Source organism: Eretmochelys imbricata, chromosome 1, assembly GCF_965152235.1.
Source record: "Eretmochelys imbricata isolate rEreImb1 chromosome 1, rEreImb1.hap1, whole genome shotgun sequence".
Taxonomy (NCBI): Eukaryota; Metazoa; Chordata; order Testudines; family Cheloniidae; genus Eretmochelys; species Eretmochelys imbricata.
In genome coordinates this window covers 72,797,559-72,818,439 of record NC_135572.1, presented here as the reverse complement: position 1 = coordinate 72,818,439, position 20,881 = coordinate 72,797,559, and positions in this window count along the sequence as shown.

Genomic DNA, 20,881 nt, shown 5'->3' with positions numbered 1-20,881 from the left:
ACATTGGTAGAGTCATGCTGTAGGAAGAATATAGTCAAGGTTCCTCCCATTCCCCAACCTGCCCTGACTATTTCCCACCCACCTGCTTCAGGGAGGAAGTGCGTAACTAGCCTCACAGTTTACTCTTTTATGCCTGGACCTAAAGATCAGCTAGCTCATTTAGGGACCCAAGGGACAGTTCTTTCTCCCTCTCATCCCCTTGGGTGAATACATAATTCAAGACAGAATCTAATCTAGAGGTAGCTTCATTTCAGTGGCATGTGAACTGGTGTGTGTGTGTGTGTGTGTTTGTAAGATGTGTTGGACTTCTTTGGCTGCATAACTGTGATCATGGTACCTATAAGCAATAATAACATTTACAATATCAAAATGATAGTGATATTTTTCTCAGCATTAGTTTCTTGTTTAATTCTTTAATCCCTGCTTCTGCAGCAGTTCAGACTCTGGCCTGGAGGGTGCTAATGCTCAGCTATGTTTTACTTCCACAGTCTAATAGATTAAGAACATAAGAATGGCCATATTGGGTCAGACCAAAGGTCCATCAAGCCCAGCATTCTGTCCTCTGACAGTGGCCAATGGCAGGTGCCACAAAGGGAATGAACAGTCAAGTTATCAAGTGATCCATGCCCTGTCACCCAATCCCAGCTTCTGGCAAACAGAGGCTAGGGATACCATTCCTGCCCATCCTAGCTAATAGCCATTGATGGACATATCTTCCATGAATCTATCTAGCTCCCTTGTGAAGCCCATTATAGTATTGGCCTTCACATCACCCTCTGGCAAGGAGTTCTAGAGGCTGACAGTGTGTTGCGTGAAAGTATATTTTCTTCTGTTTGTTTTAAACCTGCTACGTATTTATTTCATTTGGTGGCCCCTTGTTTCTGTATTATGAGAAGGAGTAAATAACACTTCCTTATTTACTTCCTCTATACCACTCATGATTTTATAGACCTCTATCATATCCCCCATTAGTTGCCTCTTTTCCAAGCTGAAAAGTCCCAGTCTTGTTAATCTCTCCTCATATGGAAGCTGTTCCATACCCATAATCATTTTTGTTGCCCTTTTCTGAATCTTTTCCAATTCCAATATATCTTTTTTGAGATGGGGCGACCACATCTGCACACAGTATTCAAGGTGTGAGCATACCATGGATTTATATAGAGGCAACATGATATTTTCTGTCTTATTATCTATCCCTTTCTTGATGATTCCCAACAAGAGCTACTGTGGAGGCTTTGGGGAAACAATACTCGTTTCAAGGCCAATGCAATCGGACTGTAGGGTCATCACTGCTAATATGAGTGCCAGATATGATGTCTGCACCTGGAGTACACTCCTAGGGCAGGATCCAAAGTCTGGAACAATGTCAAAACTCTGCCCAGACCCAGCAATTGAAGGACATGTGGGATTTAGTGTTTGGATCTCCTCAAAGCTGGCTGTCAAGTTTCTACCAAGGGGCACTCAACCAGATCTGTGACACCGTCTCTTTAGATCAACTTGCATTGATTACTTCCTCTTCCCTATGGACATTTATCTGTTTAAAACCTATCTGGGGAGGAGGCGGGGAGGGAAATAGTTTAATGGAATGTGAGCTCCCTGAGTGATGCTATGGTGGAAAATGGCTATCACAAACTTTTGATGTATAAACAGTGGAATGTCGAGTAGGATGAGGAAGTGATATTAGTTCTGCATAAGGCATTGGTAGAAACATTTATTGAACAATTCCCTCCACTGTTGGAATTTCTGGGTGAGATTCTATGGCCTTTGCTATGCAGGTCAAATTAAATGATCATGGAACCCTTGTGGTCCTTAAAATACCTGAATTTAGATTTTTATACTTATTAGAGAACAGTTTGCTCATGTGTCCTGAATCAAAAAGTGTGCATGTTACTATTGAGAAATATACTTATTTTTCTTATTATAACTGACCATTTTTATTACATGTAGCCATAGATGGTTCTCTGTATTAAACGGAGCAAGGTTGGGAAAGTGATAAAAGTTTAGATGTAATTTGGTACTATAATTTTATAAGGTAATTAAAAAAAATAATTGTACATATACAAATATTGCAAACTAAAGTGCAGTGTTGTCCATTATTTAACTGACAGGAGTGGCCTGTAGTCAGAAATGATTTGTAAAGTGGAGTAAGTTTTGTCCCCTTACCCCAAATTAGATTGTCTTGCCCTAAAACCCTTTTAGATCTACCAGTGCTTAATCAGTTTCAAATTCATGTAACTTACACACTGAAAAGACAGAAGGTATGAATTTAAGCAGCCCTCTACAGTAATTCTATCTCCTTGAATAGTAAATTGTACCGATTTACAATCCCTTAAACATGGATTGAATGGACGTAATTAGGTCTAAGGGAGTTGGAATGTAAGAGGTTTAAGATAACATAGAGGGGAAGAGGAAAGGAGCTAAAAATGCACCAATTAATATATCAATTCTGAATTTGGCCCTTTGATTTTTTTTTTAAATGGAAATTGATCATATACAGACCTGAATCTTCAATTAGGTTTCTCAGCTCAGATTTGTCCCTGACTTTATATAAATATAAATTTGATATAAACAAATAATCTGTATGCTCATTGTCACTATCTTCAGTGATGATGCCTTGAAAAAAATATTAGTTTTGATGAAGCATGACCTTTCATTGATTAGCTGTTAATTGCCTTTTGTATTTCTATCAAATTTGCAAAGTTGCCGACCTTTTGGAGGATAAGGAATAACTGTCAAGCAAGTCCCGAAATGTCTTCATGAAAGCACACAAATATAATTTTCCAGCATGTTTCTCCTTACTTTGTTACTAAGTATACATAGAAAATGTCATAACTATAATCTTGCATTATTAAATATATCTTCTTGATCCTTCAGTAACTTCCAGGTTTGTATGTTCAGAGGCATATACAATGGGCACTGTACCCTTTTGATTAAGTAGCGGTCTTTTGTTGAATGATCTGAAATTAAGACAAGTAGCCTCATATAGTCACTAACTGCTGCATGTAAGTATTTAAAGTGAGTAAAAACTTTATGCTTCATTTAATATTTTCTAGGGTTTTTTGATGTTTGTTATTTAGAAACACATACAAGCAGAGAGCTTTCATCTGTAAAGGGTTAAGAAGCTAAAGATAACCTCGCTGGCACCTGACCAAAATGACCAATGAGGAGACAAGATACTTTCAAAGCTGGAGGGTGGAAAAACAAAGGGTTCTCTGTCTGTGTGATGCTTTTGTCAGGACCAGAGCAGGAATGCAGGTCAGAACTCCTGTAAAAAGTCAGTAAGCAATCTAGTTAGATATGCGTTAGATTCTGTTTTGTTTAAATGGCTGATAAAATAAGCTCTGCTGGAGGGAATGTATATTCCTGTTTTTGTGTCTTTTTGTAACTTAAGGTTTAGCCTAGAGGGATTCTCTGTTTTGAATCTGATTACCCTCTAAGGTATTTACCATCCTGATTTTACAGAGGTGATTCTTTTACTTTTTCTTTAATTAAAATTATTCTAAGAACAATGAAAAGCAATCAGGTTCTTAAGATCCAAGGGTTTGGGTCTTTGTTCACCTATGCAAATTGGTGAGGATTTTTATCAAGACTTCCCCAGGAAAGGCGGTGTAGGGCTTGCAGGGGATACTTTTTTTGGGGGGAGAGACTTTTCCATGTAGGCACTTCCTCTGTTCTTTGTGTAACACTTTGGTGGTGGCAGTGTTTAACCTAAGCTGGTAAGAATAAGCTTGGGGGTCTTTCATGCAGGTCCCCACATCTGTACCCTAGAGTTCGGAGTGGGGGAGGAACCTTGACAGGTGACTATTACCATAATATCTGAGTGACTTGTCAAACCTTCTGCAGTTGTAGAATAGTTAGAGCTTCATCCCAAGTCAACTGAAGTCAATTGGATTCCTTCCATTGATTTTAATGGGTTTTGCGTCACACCCTATATGGAACCAATACACTGACTTTATGATCCTGGAGGGCCTTTAGAATACCAGGCATGTGCAATGGTGTCTTGTTTATATTCTTCAATGTGAGCATATATTTGTCTTGGTCTATGTGTGGACAAGCAGGTGGGCAATAGCTGAACCTACAAGGGCAATAGCTGAATCTACAGGATACACAGCCCCACAGACTGCTTATGGAATAGTAGGACTGGGCCCATAAACAAGCAGTTGGTCAAGAATCCCTTAGAAACTTCTAAAGAAAAATAGATCATATTCTGAACAGTGGTGTCCTTTTCAAATGTTAGCTCATCTTAAAATAGCATTTAATATCAGAAAAGAAATTAATCTGTATTTTGGACTGAAACACAAGGGTTTTTAAATAAAGTGTTCCATTCTGGAGTCCTCTAAAATAGAGAATGACTATGAAGGAGAAGTGGGATGAGGGACTGAGTGCTGGTGGGTTATTGAGATGAAAGAGAGAAGCACTGAATACTAAAAGTGGGTAAATTCCTGACTCCATTGTAGTCAATGGCAAAACTTCAATGGGGCCAGGATTTCTCCCTCTTGAACTCTATACATAATTCGGTTATTTTTGAAAATGTCAAGTAAAGTGGAGAGTATGTATTATTCTTGGGTAGGGCCATAAACTTGCATGCATTCACAGAGCATCCACAAAACCCCCTGGGCATCTTGGGTTCAAACCAATGGTGTGATATGGTTTTAAGTTTTAAGTCTTTTTCTATCAGTATTAGAGACAACAAGGGGGGTGGGGGGGAGGGAAGAAAAGGGGGAATGGAGAATGCTGATAGCAGCACTTTCCTGAGAGCTTGGCTAGAAAATAGCATCACTAATGTTTGTAAGAACTGTTCTTCATTGCCTTACAATTAGGGCTGTTGATTAATTGCAGTTAACTCACGCGATTAACTCAAAAAATTAATTGCAATTAATTGTGGTTTTAATTGCACTGTTAAACAATAGAATACCAATTGAAATTTATTACATATTCTGGATGTTTTTTCTCCATTTTCATATATATTCTGTATTGTTATTGAAATCAAAGTGTATATTATTATTACAAATATTTGCACTGTAAAAATGATAAAAGAAATAGTATTTTTCAATTCACCTCAGACAAATCCTGTAAATTGTTATCAAGCAGAACCTGTCATCAATATGGATGCATGTCTCTTGGAATGGTGGCTGAAACATGAAGGGAAATATGAATTTTAGTGCATCTGGCACATAAATATCTTGTGACATCAGCTACAACAGTGCCATGAGAATGCCTGTTCTCATTTTCAAGTGACATTGTAAACAAGAAGCAGGCAGCATTATCTACTACAAATGTAAACAAATTTGTTTGAGCAATTGCCTGTACAAGAAGTAGGACTGAGTGGACTTGCAGAGCCAAAACACTGTAAAATTAATTCTGAATGTAGTTTTTTGTACATAATTCTACATTGTAAGTTCAACTTTCATGATAAAAGAGATTGCACCATACTACATATGTTAGGTTAATTGAAATACTATTTCTCTTGGGTTTTTTACAGTGCAAATACTTGTAATCAAAAATAAATATAAAGTGAGCACTGTATTTTGTTATAATTGAAATGCATACATCTGAAAATTTAGAAAACATCAAAAATATTTAAATGTTCTATTGTTTAAAAAAATTAATCACAATTAATTGTGTGATTAATCACACTTTTAATCACTTGGCAGCCCTATTTACAATGAACAAAAATATCCCTGGAAACGCCAAGCACAGTATATTGAATATCCACAACTTGAGTAACTCTTCAGCAAGAACTAATCCGTACTGGTTTCTTCTGTCAGATACAACCCTTAGGTTCCCCCCCCCCCAAATAAGTGAGATTCCAGCACCATTGTTAGGCTTCCCTGCCACCCTTCTCCTACATGAAAGTTGACACAGTCCCCTATATACGTATGTCCATATTTGGGTTTACCTAGGAATTGAATACTGCTTTGCTTAGGCACTTTCTCTGAACGTATGCCAAACTGCAACAATCAAATAAGTCATGAACACAACCCTAACCTACCAGTGGGCCTCCAGGTTACCCTGAAGTGGGAGGAGAGGGGAACAGTTTTATGACCAGTGCAGCAATGAAGGAGCAAACATATCCCTGCCCTAGAAAGGCACTGGCTTAATGCCAAGAAATCAAGCCCCTAATACAAATGGGGTAGACGGTGTACACAACCGATCCTGACACCCCTGATCTAATGCTAATTAGAGGAAATCTGTATGTGAGAGCATCCTTAATTGGGTGCCAAATGGACAAAGGGAAGGGGATTTACCAATTTGGCCAGGCATTCAGGAGCCAGTCAGACCTTCAGTGCATTTCAAAACAACCGGTACTCCATGACTCTGAAGAGGAGGCCTACCCACCTTGCAGTATCTGTCACATGGATACAGGGCACATCTGAGGGTAGAGGGAAATAGACGAGGCTGTGCATCCACAGCTGCACTAGGGCAAAGGGGCATCTTTCGTCCTGACTGGCCTGATTAAAGCACCCTACCTTGAGATGGGAGAGGGTAGTTCTTCAGTTTGTCTAGTAGATTTTGTATCAATCTAAAGTAACTAGAAATATTTCCATTAACGCTAGTGGGCTTCAGATGAGGCACACAGTACATTTGAAAGTGCTTTGTGTACAGTCACTTTCATTGTTTCTCTTGTGTAGTCAGTTAAGTTCTAACCCTGCAAGCACATGAGTTAGGGTTGCCAGATGTCTGGTTTTCGACCAGAACGCCCAGTGGAAAAGGGACCCTGGCGGCTCTGGTCAGCACCACTGACCAGGCCATTATAAGTCTGGTCAGCTGTGCAGTGGGGGTGGGGATCAAGCTGCAGCCCGGATCCCCCTCCTGCCCTCCAAACTCCTAAGACCCAGTCTGGAGCTCCCTCCTACACCCCAAACCCCTCATCCCCAGCCCCAACCGACACTTGGCATCCCCAGCTGGAGCCCTCACAAATCCCTGCACCCCAAACCCCTGTCCAAGCCCAGAGGTCCCTCTGTCCTCCAAACCTCTCGGTCCCAGATCAGAGCCCCCTTCTGCACCCCAAATCCTTCATCCCAAGCCCCATACCAGAGCCTGCACCCCCAACCAGAGCCTTCACCCTCCCACAATCCAACCCCCTGCTCCAGCCTGGAGCCCCCTCCCCTACCCCAAACCCCTCATTTATGGCCCCACCCTGGAACCCACACCCCCAGTCCAGAGCCCATACCCCCTCCATACCCCAACCCCCTTCCTCAGCCCAGAGCCTCCTCCCATATTCTGAACCCCTTGGCTCTAACCCCCCAGCCCAGAGCCCCCTCATGCATCCAAACCCCTCATCTCCAGCCCTACCCCAGAGCCTGCACCCCCAGCCAGAGCCCTCACCCCCTTCTGTATCCTACCTCAGCCTGGAGCCACCTCCTGACCCTGAACTCCTGATTTCTGGCCCCAACCTGGAGACTGCACCCCAGCTGGACCTCTCCTCTCCCCCCCACAACCCCTCCCCCAAGCCAGCCCGGTGAAAATGAGCAAGTGAGTGAAGGTGGGAAATGCAAGCAACAGAAGGAGCGGGGGATGGAGTGAGCAGGGGGCAGGGCCTAAGAAAAGGGGCAGGGCAGGGGTGTTCGGTTTTGTGTGAGTAGAAAGTGGCAACCCTAATATGAGTAAACATATGCATGTGAGTAATCTTTCTCATGCTGACTAATACCTGACTCCATAAATAGTCCTAGCTATTTCAATAAAGTTCAATGGAGAGTCTAATATATATACATAATTACTTGCATGTATAAATATTTGCAGGATTGGTGTCTCAATCAGTTTCTTCCTTGTTAAAAGTCCCTTGTTATACAAATCAACAGGGGAGCAGAATAACCTTTATAACTTTCAAAGGAATTTTAAAGGTATCAGGGCATACTACTTAAGAGCCTACCAGACACTTAATTTTTCTGAAATAAGTGAATTAAAAAAAAATTAGGTCTGAAACGGACAAAAGAAGTTAAGTGCCTAAGTCCACCTTTCAGGTACTTAATTCCCCGTTTGGGGACCACTGCCATACACAAAATTCCCACTGAATCCTGTAGCTACATAAACTCACTTGCTTAGAGTCATTTGGGAGGGAAAGTAAGGGAGAAAATGTGCTGTAGCCTATTGGCTACTGCACTCACTTAGGATGTGGGAGACCCAGGATCCTGCCCCTCCCTCTACTGCATACCAGGTGAGTATCTTAATCACTGGACTAAAAGTTACAAGAGAACTCTTCCTGCTCCTCTGCTGCGCAATAACACCACAGGCACCTACTATCAAGAAAGAGTTTGGAGCTGAATATCTCAGACACATAGGTGCCTCCCTGCAGCCATGAGAGGGTCAGTGCTTAGTACAGGCCATCCCCATTGTTGCCATCTCTCATTGGACAGCATCTGTGAATTTATAGCCTAAGATGCCTATCTCTTCCCATTCATTTTTTAGGAGCTCAGGCACCTAACTCAGGCTTTGAGAACTTCAGTCATTTTCTAGTATCAGAGGGGTAGACGTGTTATTCTGGATCTGTAAAAGAGGCAAAGAGTCCTCTGGCACCTTATAGACTAACAGACATATTGGAGCATAAGCTTTCATGGGTTAATACTCACTTCGTCGGATGCATGTAGTTGAAATTCCCAGAGGCAGGTATAAACATGCAAGCAAGAATCAGGCTAGGGATAATGAGGTTAGTTCAATCATGGAGGATAAGGCCCTCTTCCAGCAGTTGAGGTGTGAACACCAAGGGAGGAGAAATTGCTTTTGTAGTTGGCTAGCCATTCACAGTCTTTGTTTAATCCTGAGCTGATGGTGTCAAATTTGCAAATGAACTGAAGCTCAGCAGTTTCTATTTGAATTCTGGTCCTGATGTTTTTTTGCTGCAGAATGGCTACATTTAAATCTGCTATTGTGTGTCCAGAGAGGTTGAAGTGTTCTCCTACAGGTTTTTGTATATTGCCGTTCCTAATATCTGATTTGTGTCCTTTTATCCTTTTACGTGGGAATCGTCCAGTTTTGCCAATGTATATAGCAGAGGGGCATTGCTGGCACATGATGGCATGTATTACATTGGTGGACGTGCAGGTGAATGAACTAGGTGATGGTTTATCTGGTTAGGTCCTGTGGTGTGGTTTATCTGGTTAGGTCCTGTAGTGGTGTTGCTGGTGTAGATATGTGGGCAGAATTGGCATCGAGGTTTGTTGCATGGATTGGTTCCTGAGTTAGTTACTATGGTGTGGTGCATAGTTGCTGGTGAGAATATGCTTTAGGTTGGTGGGTTGTCTGTGGGCAAAGAGTGGCCTGCCTCCCAAGGCCTGTGAAAGTGAGGGATCATTGTCCAGGATGGGTTGTAGATCACTGATGATGTGTTGGAGAGGTTTCAGCTGAGGATGGGGAAGGGATAGCTCAGGGGTTTGAGCATTGGCCTGCTAAACCCAGGGTTGTATGTTCAATCCTTGAGGGGGCCATTTGGAGATCTGGGGCAAAAATTGGGGATTCTTTCTGCTTTGAGCAGGGGGTTGGACTAGATGACCTCCTGAGGTCCCTTCCAACCCTGATATTCTCTGACTGTATGTGATGGCCAGTGGAGTTCTGTTGGTTTCTTTCTTGGGCTTGTCTTGCAGCAGGAGGCTTCTGGGTACACATCTGGCTCTGTTGATCTATTTCCTCATGTGGTTATCGTAGTTTTGAGAATGCTTGGTAAGATCTTTTAAGTGTTGGTCTCTGTCTGAGGGGTTGGAGCAAATGCGGTTGTACCTCAGCGCTTGGCTGTAGACAATGGATCGTGTGGTTTGTCCGGGATGGAAGCTGAAGGCATGAAGGTAGGCATAGCGGTCAGTGGGTTTTCATTATAGGGTGGTGTTAACATGACCGTCATTTATTTGTATGATGGTGTCTAGGAAGTGGACCTCCCATGTAGATTGGTCCAGGCTGAGGTTGATGGTGGGGTGGAAGCTATTGAAATAGTGGTGGAATTCTTCCAGGGTTTCCTTCCCATGGGTCCAGATGATGAAGATGTCACCAATGTAGCGTAGGTAGAGAAGGGGCATGAGTGGATGAGAGCTGAGGAAGCATTGTTCCAGGTCAGCCATAAAAATGTTGGCATATTGTGGGGCCATGCAGGTGCCCATAGTGGTGCCACTAGTCTGGAGCTATATATTGTCACCAAATTTGAAAGAACTGTGCATGAGGATAAAGTCACAGAGCTCAGCAACCAGTTGTGCTGTGGCATCATCAGGGATACTGTTCCTGACAGCTTGTATTCCATCTGTGTGTGGTATATTTGTGTAGACAGCCTCTATATCCATGGTGGCTAGGATGGTGTTTTCTGGAAGATCACCAATGCATTGTAGTTTTCTCAGGAAATCAGTGGTGTCACAGACATAGCTGGGAGTGCTGCTGGAGTAGGGTCTGAGTAGAGTCCACATATATGGACAGTCCTTCAGTGAGAGTGTCAATGCCCGAAATGATACTGTGTCCAGGATTTCCAGGGCTATAAGGGTATGTTGATTTGTTCCTGTGTTAGTGTAGGGACTGTCCTGAGTAGATGGTGCAGTTTCTTAGTGTATTCCTCAGTGTGATCTGAGGAAAGTGGCCTGTAGAATTTGGTATTGGAGAGTTGTCTGGCATCCTCCTTTTGGTAGTCAGACCTGTTCATGTTGACAACAGCACCTCCTTTATCAGCCTCTTTGATTATAATGTTAGGTTATTTCTGAGTCTGTGGATGGTATTGCGTTCTGCACAACTTAGGTTATGAGGCAAGTGATGTTGTTTTTGCACAATTTCTGCCTGTGGACGTCAGCGGCAGCATCCTATGTATAGGTCCAGACTGTCATTTCGACCCTCAGGAGGAGTCCATGTGGACTTCTCTTGGCACTCAGCAGCATAATGACTAACTTCTTTTGTGCATTCAGGCCTTATCCTTTCAGTTCACAGAATGTCTGAGAATAGATCAGGGGGTTGGGTTTTTTTGTCAAGTTCTTTTGTTCTTTAAATTTACTTAACAACTCACACACACATACATATGTTATACAGTAAATATATATACATACACACACACACTAGGCTGATCAAAAAGAGTTTGGGTCAAGTATTTCAAACTCAGTGATCACATTTTGAGTGATGTCAGCTAGGAGTGACTGGTTATATAAACATTGTTTCTGATGATAGCAAAGCTAAATGTAAATCTTATAATCAGCCTGAGAATTTGAAGAAGCCATGGGAGCTTTGAATCTCCCAGAGAGGGGAATCAAATTTATGGAGAAGTAAGAAATAAGCAAGACTAGGAATTGTAGAAAATGTTCAATTTTTTACTTTCTGGGCTGTTGAGCCCTTGCCCAGACCAGCAATTGTGGTAAAAATAATAGGCTACTTTAAGATTACTGGCTGGGTGCAGAATTTAAATTTACTTTCCACTCATTGCATGCTTAGAAAGTAATCTGTGTGTGTGTGTGTTGGTCAGATGAAGAAGCAGCTCACAACCAGGAGAGTCATTTTGCACATTTCATGAATAAGTTTCATAATAATCTTTATGCACATGAGCAAAAGCCAATGCATCAGAAGCCTGAATATAACCTACAACATGAACACTATATTTGAATTTCTTAGTTTAAAAAAATCAATATGGAGAGCTTCCTATCATCTTAATAAATGGCTTAAGTAAACATGTCCTATTCTTTAACTTTTAGGAAGATAAACATATGGCATTACTATGGAGAATTCTGTGTCTCACCAGTGTAGCATTCACAGTATAAATAAGTTATTAAAGATGTACTTGCTAACTATGCTTCCACCTTCACTTCACTCATACTCTACACATCTAGTTCACTCCTTGCTCAGGCCAAACAATTTGGTTTCAGTGGTAGATTTGCCTGAACAAGAAGTGAAAAGATCCCTGCATGACCATTTACCTTGAACAATATCAAGGCCCAGATTTTTCATAAGTGTGAGAGTGCAATTGCACATGCAAGACTGAGCATGTCTGCACAAACAATTATAACAGTCATTGTGCATGGAAATTATGCTTGCAAAGCTTTGTATGTGCACTACTGAACATTTGGGTGCATGTGTAGAATACATAAAACCTTCCCAGGAGAGTTGGGGTAAAGCATGTGGTTGTGTGTGGCAAAATTCTACAAAAAAAAAAAAAAGCTGCCAAAATACATCACCCTCCTGCCCTGTGAGACAAGAGCAAAATTATAAGGCTGGAGCTGTCATATAGGCTCAGATGCCTTTGTTAGTGTGTTGATCTGAAAGGGCCTATATTAGTAGCCACAGAAGGCAACAAAGACATTTTTCAGTACTTCAGTAAAGAAGTGCCCGGGAATGGCAAACCGCGGCCACTGGGAGGTGCAGGCAGTTGTGAAAATGCAAACAAACTGTCTCACAGCCCACCAGTGGATTACCTTGACAGGCCTCAATTTGCCCACCACTGAGAGATAGTATAGTGATTTGGGGGTTACTTGATTTTAGTAATTGCCAGTAATGCAGCAGCTGTTTTCAACCATGCTGAAGTTGAGCCAAAATTTGTCAGGCAACCAGCCAACAATATTTCAATAGCTGATTCTCAAGGCGAGAAAAGGATAAGTCAACAGTTATGGATGCTAAGTGTTAAGGCAAACATTAGAATAATTTTATCATTATTATGCAAATTGGAAAGGGAAACCCTAACACAATAATGTCTGAGTTTTTGAATGAAGGTCAAATGACTTGTTTTCCCTCCACTGTCCAGTTTTCTATACTCAGATTTCATGGATGTCAGTACCAAACTTAATACTGTTCATGTACTGTAAAAGATCCTTTTTTAAACTGTGGAGGACCCAATTATATTTAATGTCTGATTTATTTGTATTTATCATGAAGAAGTTTTGTTGTCTCCATAGTTTTGTCTCCATATTTTTGGCTTTGACACTGGCCTTGATAGCAAAACAAATCTAGATATCATCTGTATATAACTTGAGTAATAGCTTCACGTTGACAACTTTTAATTAAATGACTGTACATGTTTTGAAGTGTTAGAGGTACATCTCAATTAAACATAATTATGCTATTGTAGTAAAATCAATAAACAATGTGATGAGACTATGCTTGAAGATGTGTCCTCAAATGTATGTTGGCTCTAACTCATCCTGACAAAACCCAAACTGTTTGATAGCTCCAAAAACACTGAAGCCACATTAGAATGATAAGGCAAACATGTTAATTTAGTAATTAACTAAAACATGGATTTAGTAACAGTGGGGCTTGAGGCTAGCATTATCGCTGGGAGGCCCTGATATAGAAAGTGGAATGTGTCATGCTGCAGAGGACGGGAAGATGGAGTGGGAGGTTTTGCTGGGGAAGCTGCTTGTAGCACTATATAAATCACATCACAGGTGTGCATTTGTTAGGAGAGAGGCCAGCCTAAAACCCAAATCCTGGCACTGCTTCATAACTCTAGTTTTACTTCTAAAAACAGCAGACTGAAAAATAATACTTTTTATCAGCTGGTCAAGGGGGTAATAGACAGAGGTAGTTTTATTGTGGTTGCTTCTGTCAATATTTTGTCTTCCAATCCTCATGTTGTGTTCTGAGGGTTTTTTACACTTAATCTTTTATTGGTGTTTTTTGAGACATACAAAACAATACCATACACTGGATCAACATTAATATAGCACTTCAATCCATGCTCCAGATGTCTCTTTTCAGCTTATTGTAAAATAAAAGCTGGGTATAAATGTATTGACAATTAAAACATTCAATGCATTTACTCCCTGTTCTGCACACAAATTATCCACAAATATTATGATTTTCTTGTATTGATTAAGTATTCAAATATTTTTGCAAATGATTCTGGATCTGTAACATTAGTTCAATACTCATATCAACATTCAAAATTTGAACTGTATTCATTGAATACATAGGTCACAGTATCTTTCTGTAACATGACAGGAGTGTAATTCTGAGATTAAGTATTCTAGTATGAATAAATCAATAATACAAATTTGACGTTTGCCTTTCGCAAAAAATTCTGCTGAAAATTTTATTAAAATGTATTAAAATTTTATTTCCAACAAATGTTTCTGCCAATAAACAAAATCAGTTTGTTATTTACAGCAAGTGAATACAAATGGGATGTAGACATGGTTGAAGGAAATATATTTAAAAATAGAAACAATTGCAGTTTCCCCCACCCCACCCCTTTGGTGCATTCCCTCATATAATACATGCTAGGATCATCCAGTCATATCTCACTTAATTTCCCTGCCGTTGCAGGGGCATCTGGTGTTGATGTGCCCTGGTCCCTCCTGTGATCCACAGTAGTCTCTTTGGGGATATTATAATACTTTAGTCTAATTCTGGTTGTTGGGCTGGTTGTGGAGGTGACGGGTGGTGTTGTGGCCTGTGATATATACAGGAGGTCAGACTATAAGATCTGGTGGTCCCTTCTGGCCTTATACTTTGACTATATGCAGTCTGAATCTATCACCTTCATTCTGACCATTTGTATTCCTCAAATGCCTGTGTTTAATAAGGACATGGTTCTGAGAGACCCATCCAGTGGAGCTGTCTTACATATTTTGGGTGTAACAACAATAATACTAACTTGGGCCAAATCAGCTGGGAACTTCACCTTGATCACTAAACTGAAATCCTTTGCAAAGAAAGGACTACCCGTATCTGGAATGTAAAAACAAAACAAATCTTTCAGTTGCCAGCTTCCAGCGTTTAAATCACTGGTCTATATCTCATCCATTATAACAGGAATATCTATGGCTATGTCTACCGGTGGAGCTGCGGGGTGGGTGATTTTCAGCTTGTGCCAACATTGTCCCACTAGCTGTTATCCATCTAGCACTCTAAAAACAATAGCATAGTCATGGTAGCATGGACTAGTCATCTCAAGTACAAAAATGTACAGACCCCGTGGGTTCATACTGCAGGAATCTAGCTCATGCCACGGCTTGCCAGACCTAAAGAAGAGTTCTGTGTAGCTTGAAAGCTTGTCTCTTTACGAACAGAAGTTGGTCCAAAACAAGATATTACCTCACCCACCCTGTCTCTCTAATATTTGACATACCTAGTAATAAATTAAAATTTAAAAATGGAAATTGGATGCCTGAAATAAAATTGCAAAGATATTCACAGATAATGAGTAATCTTTCTAATGCTGACATTATCTACATACAGGGATCAATCCAGAGTGCACTGAAGTCAATGGAGAGATTCCCATTGACTTCAATAGGCTTTGGATCAGGCCAATAAGGCTTAATTCCATTCCCGTTGAATTTAACTGTTGAGTTTGTTTGTTTTGTTTTTCCTCTTAATGTCACAGGGAGTGGGACCTATCCCATAAGCCTCTGCCTGACATATGGTTTCATATCAACATGCTCAGTGGTTTCTCAAGGGGTGGAGAGAGTGGATTTCAAAGGAATAAAGAAAGTTGAAAGTCAATGGGAAGTGAATGCAAAACTCTTAATTGTGCCTTGGAAAATCTCCCTCTGGATTGGCATACCCTTATTCACAATGAGTAGTCCCTTACTCAATGAGTAGACATATTGAATTCTATGGAAGGATTGAGTGAGCACAGCATTATTCATGAAAAATAAAGTTAGGAGCAGAATCTGGTATGGTGAGAAGGTAGTAAATGTGCATTTTTTAAAAAAAAATATGCCTCAAGTTTGGCTACTCAATCACAATTTAAACCCTTAAATAAATAGACTAAATTTTCAAGAACCCAGAATGTCATGGACTTCAATATTTGAAAATCGTGACCACAATCAGAGCCATGCAAGCCACTACTTGTATAAGAAGAGCCACTGAAGTTGTTTATAGCAGCACCAACAAAAATAACATTATTCAGCTATTTCTTTGCATTGTTTGAGCAGATATATATTTTTACAAATCCAAAGAAAATAAGGCCAGATTTTGAAGCGCTCAGCTCACATTATTCTCAGTGAGAGTTGCTGCGTGCTGAAAACTGCTGAAAATGTGGACCTAAAGAAATAAATTACAAATAGGGCAGGAGGGGTGGTGATGTCACAGTGAGGAATGTCACTATGAGAACAGCCTGTAACACTGAAATAGTGTAAACACATTTAAGAGGTGGATGAATTTTTAGGGTTGTTCAAAGGATGTATCATGGAAAAATGGGACAAAAATGAGCAGATTAAAAGTGAAGAATATTAAGAATCTATAAGACTAATAAAGTTAATCAGTGATGGAACAAAATCCTTAGGGAAATGGAGGAAAGCCCAACACTTGTGAGTCAGTTAATGCTAGACTGAACAAAGTACTCAAGGCTATAATTTAGGGCTGCATCAACAAGGGGCAGACTAGGTCATCTAATAGATCCTACCCATTTGTAATCTCTGTCTCTGTGGGATGTTAATTATAGTGCATATCAATATATCATGGCAATTATACTACTGTAAATTATTGTAACAATGTATTATTAAGAGAGTAATTGTTTGAAAGTATTTACATACTTCCCTTATTCCATTAAACACTTAATTATCTTAGTATAATAGAAAATTATCCTACTATACATAGCAATGTTCTACTATATCTGCATTTTTTATTATTATTCAGGATGGAGGGAGTCCTTCATAAAGGAGGTGAAGAGGGCAGCAAACAAAGGCTTATGAATCAGTCAAGATTGTATGCAGATTAAATATAGTACTAATCAATAGAACAAATAGACTAAAAAATCCAGGATGATTGAATCAGATTATTTTTATTCTAGAAATTAAAACCTGTTTTTTGTAATACAAAAATAGGTTAAATGATTGCATTAAGATGCAAACTATTATAGGTAGAGAAGTTGTCAAAATTTGCAAATGTTATAGAATAATGCAATTGACATATGAAAAAATTGCGTTGATTTAAGTAAGAGAATGCTAATTATTACCAATATCTTTGTTTTAGCATTGCATTTTTGTATTCTGGAAAAAATGTTTAATATATATAGTAATATAGTACCTCCTGCATGACGGACATATGCAGATGTTCACCTAATGTTAGCCTTGCAATACAGTAACATTTAATAAAATGTTTTTTTCTGTTCAAAATTAGAATGCAAGGTCTTCTTTTAAAGCCTTTCTATACATCAGTGATGTGACCTAAACAAACAGAACTTCTATTTTACAAAATAGATGCAAAATCTCATCATATATTATATTTGAAGTACCTTTATTTAAATAGTGTACATATTTTTTTCCTTTTCCAAAGCATTGGAGTCAAGTAGAACAACACATTAACATTTTCCATAGTATGAATTTTCTAACAATTCCCCCTCACCCTGATTCTCTGGATTTTTTTCCCTTTGGAAAGGCTGTAGGAAGATGCAGCTTTTAAATTATTAAGATTTCTTTAACCAAATTAAAAAAAACCTCCTATAAACTGGAAATTAGATGAAGTATGTGGTTACCCTATTCTGACCAATCAGGTTAGACTATTGACCAGTCTATTCCATTAGCTATAAAGGCCAGATTACAAATGCCTAACTCACCCTGAGCTGTTGCTCATATAAGGAGTCTCACTGGGGTTAGTGAGATCATTCATGTCAGTAATTGCTTATTGTGAATAAAGAATTCAAAATGTGGCCCTTAGTTAATTCAATCATAGTGTCTGTTACAATCTTCATGGTCCTGCTGCTGACTGGTGGCTTGTACAAAAACCCATTGAAACCAATAGAAGTACTTCCATGGATTTCACCGTGCTTTGGATCAGGCCCTGATTGTGCCACCCTTAATTATAGTCATTTTTTTTGCCAATATAGAAAACTAATTTGAACTGGCTGATACTGAAAATATTTCTATTTTGATTCATTAGAATTTTGATTTTGCACCACCACAAACTAAATCTTAACCCTTGGGGGTTTGATTTAAGTCTATCCTTGGTTCTCTTTCATCATTCCATTCCCAACTTATTTCCTCCTCTGCTTAATTTGAATTTGATATAATTCAGGTCTCCTTTCACTCAGTTTTCTTGTGGTCATTATTTTCCTTCCTCCTCTCAACCCATCTTTCTTTCGGGAGATATATTCAATTGAATTCTGCCATTTTTTCCATCCAATTTCTCCTTATTTTGTTTCTGGATGGCTTTCGTTTTTCCATCTTCCTCACCTTATTCCCATCATCGCAATAATAAAGCATACACAGGATGGTGGAGGAAAACTTCATGGACAACTTTGTGCAATTATAAGACAAACAGAGGCACCGGGATATAGTAATGTGCGACAAAGTATAGAACACCTGTTTTGTGCTGTGAACAGCAAATTATTTCTTCCCACAAAACCAGCATCTGTTACTCTGCTGGTGTTACCTCAGATATGCTCGGTTTCCAACCCCTTCTACTTCTCTGGACCCCTTTCTATGTCCAATTATGAATAAATATGTGGATCTTTCACCTGTTAATGCCACTTTGAGAATTATGGGACCTTTTGTGGAGGAGAACAGGGGGGTTGATTTCTACCTTGGCTGGGTGGAATCATTATATGTAATCATGAATGTTAAAGGGACAGCATTTGTCTTCAGACAGAAGATATGGGAGAAAGGGTCCAGATTTATATGATATGCAGAAGGTTTGCTAGCAAGATGGTACAGAAAGTTGGGGAGGGACAGAAAATGCCTATTTGACACCAAGTGAAGTCCACTTAAGAAGTATGAGCAACACTTGTAAGGATAAAAATGAGAAAGCAACATGATCTGTATATTCTGTATGTTGCAATAGGTTCCTTGTTTCTTTCTCTTGACAATATGTATGTGATTTATTTACAGATTTATTTATTTACAGGATGAATTGATCTTAATGATGATTTACAGTAAATATTATTGTGACAATATTTAATTTGTATGCAGAGCTGTAGTTTGTCCCAAGATATTAGAGAGACTGTAGACAAGCTTGTCTCTCTCACCAACAGAAGTTGGTCCAATAAAGGATAGTACCTTGCCCACCTTGTCTCGCTCTAATATTTAATTTGGCATTCATCTTGATATCTGAACTCAAAATTGAGACATTCCAGATTTCAATAAGAGAAATGAAACACCACGCTCCCCTGCTGACTGCAGCTTTGCTAGTCAGGTAAGAAAAGAGGATTTAACCCTTTAGGAAGGCTTGGGCAGAAGACTAATGGAAGACTGAATCTTTAGTTCACGGGAAAGAGTTCTGGAGGTTTTCTAAGCATGTAACAGAAGAAATAGCTCTTGATTTTTCTGATAGGTGGTTTAGTATCTTGGATGCTAGATAGTGTCATTCATGAGAAAGTCACTTTGTGCTATTATAGCATCTTCTAGGGAAAACCAATACAACTGAGTAAACATAATTGGAGATTAGCATAAAGGAGTTATCCAGAACAATGGAATTTCTGTTGAAGACTGAAATCTCTTTGCTTATTGTCATCCAAGAAGGATTAATGAGGGGAGGTTAATATTATTTTGCCTATAATGTCATCTTCCAGTTAGCAAATGTCCCCTTAAAGTATATTTCAAAATTAACATACACTACAGTATATGTCTGCATTGTTAGCTGACAACTTGGACATGACATTTTAAAATTTTAGTTTTCTTATTCTCGTTGCGTCAGCCTCAATCTGACAATGAGTATATCACAACAGTATGAATTTCATGTTCATGAAAAGGGTTAATCCCAGCCATACTGCATCTCTTCAGAGAAATATAGAGTGTAATTTGTGGTAAATGTAAAACTTTAATTATTTCAGGAAATGGATTTTTGAATAGTTTTTTTCTCTAGAATTTACTTTTTACGTTGTTGGTTGTAAAAACAGTAATTTTAAATGACAAGGGATTAAATAATAACAAAGTCTGTTAATCTACAGGTAAACTCTAAAAGTGGAAAGAAATGTGGAATTTTCAGAACTGTTTCGCTAATCCACTTTTATGATGACCTAGACAGACTACCATTCCCGAAAGAATAATTCAATTTCTAGGAGACAGTTGTGCTAACATATACAAGATGTATGTAGTACACCACTATCATAAAGGGCTGTTTCCAAAAAGAAATCAGCTGAGATTAGCAAGATGCTTTTATTTATAGGCTAAGCCATAATTCTCTCTGATACTGTTAGCATCTCACTGTCAATTTATCAGAATAACTGTCCAAGTAGTTATTATTTTAATCATTTTATCTATTTATCAGTATTATTTACCTGTGTGAGTAGGATTTACCAGAGGTCTGAGGGAATTCTAAAATCAGCCATGTATTATATTAAGTGCCTAAAAGAAATGTTTTCACCCTTCCTTCCCCCTTTTTTTTTGTAGTAAATAAGGGAATCTACTTTCTCCTTTTTCCAATAGTATTCTTTGCTTTCAGTTTCAATTACTTAGCATACTGTCAACTATAGTTTCTGCAAATCAGATGACAAATTGTGTTCTAATTACCAGCTGGGATGCAAAAGAGTGAAAAATAAAATACAAAGAGTGCTTTGCATCACAGTTAAATACTGTTTGAAAAGAGGATATTGGAAAATGAGGGAACAGGTATATGTTTTCCATATTGTGAGGATAGGAAAAAGTACTTGAGGAATTTTTTAAAGAAAACAAAACCTTGGAGCAAAACAAAACAGCACAAGAACAAAGAAAATGTGAATTTGGGATTTTCAGCTCTGCAGCATGAAGTAATGCCATGTAAAATGTTTCACTTCCATTCTTCATAGTCTCTTGAAAGCAAAACAGGCCAGATCTTCAACTGATGAAAATCAACATAGCTCCATTAACTTGAATGGAGCTACAAGAATTTATATCAGCAAAGGATCTAGCCTAACTATTACAGAGCAGTGGCATAAGATAAAGCAAAGCCAGAACCCGTCAATTCTAAAGGCAACAGGGAAGCGGTAATCTCAAAGCTAAAAAATAAATGTATGTACAAATTTCAAAAAGACAATAATAATTCGGTTTTAACAGATTCTAAATCACTTTTCAGTGGT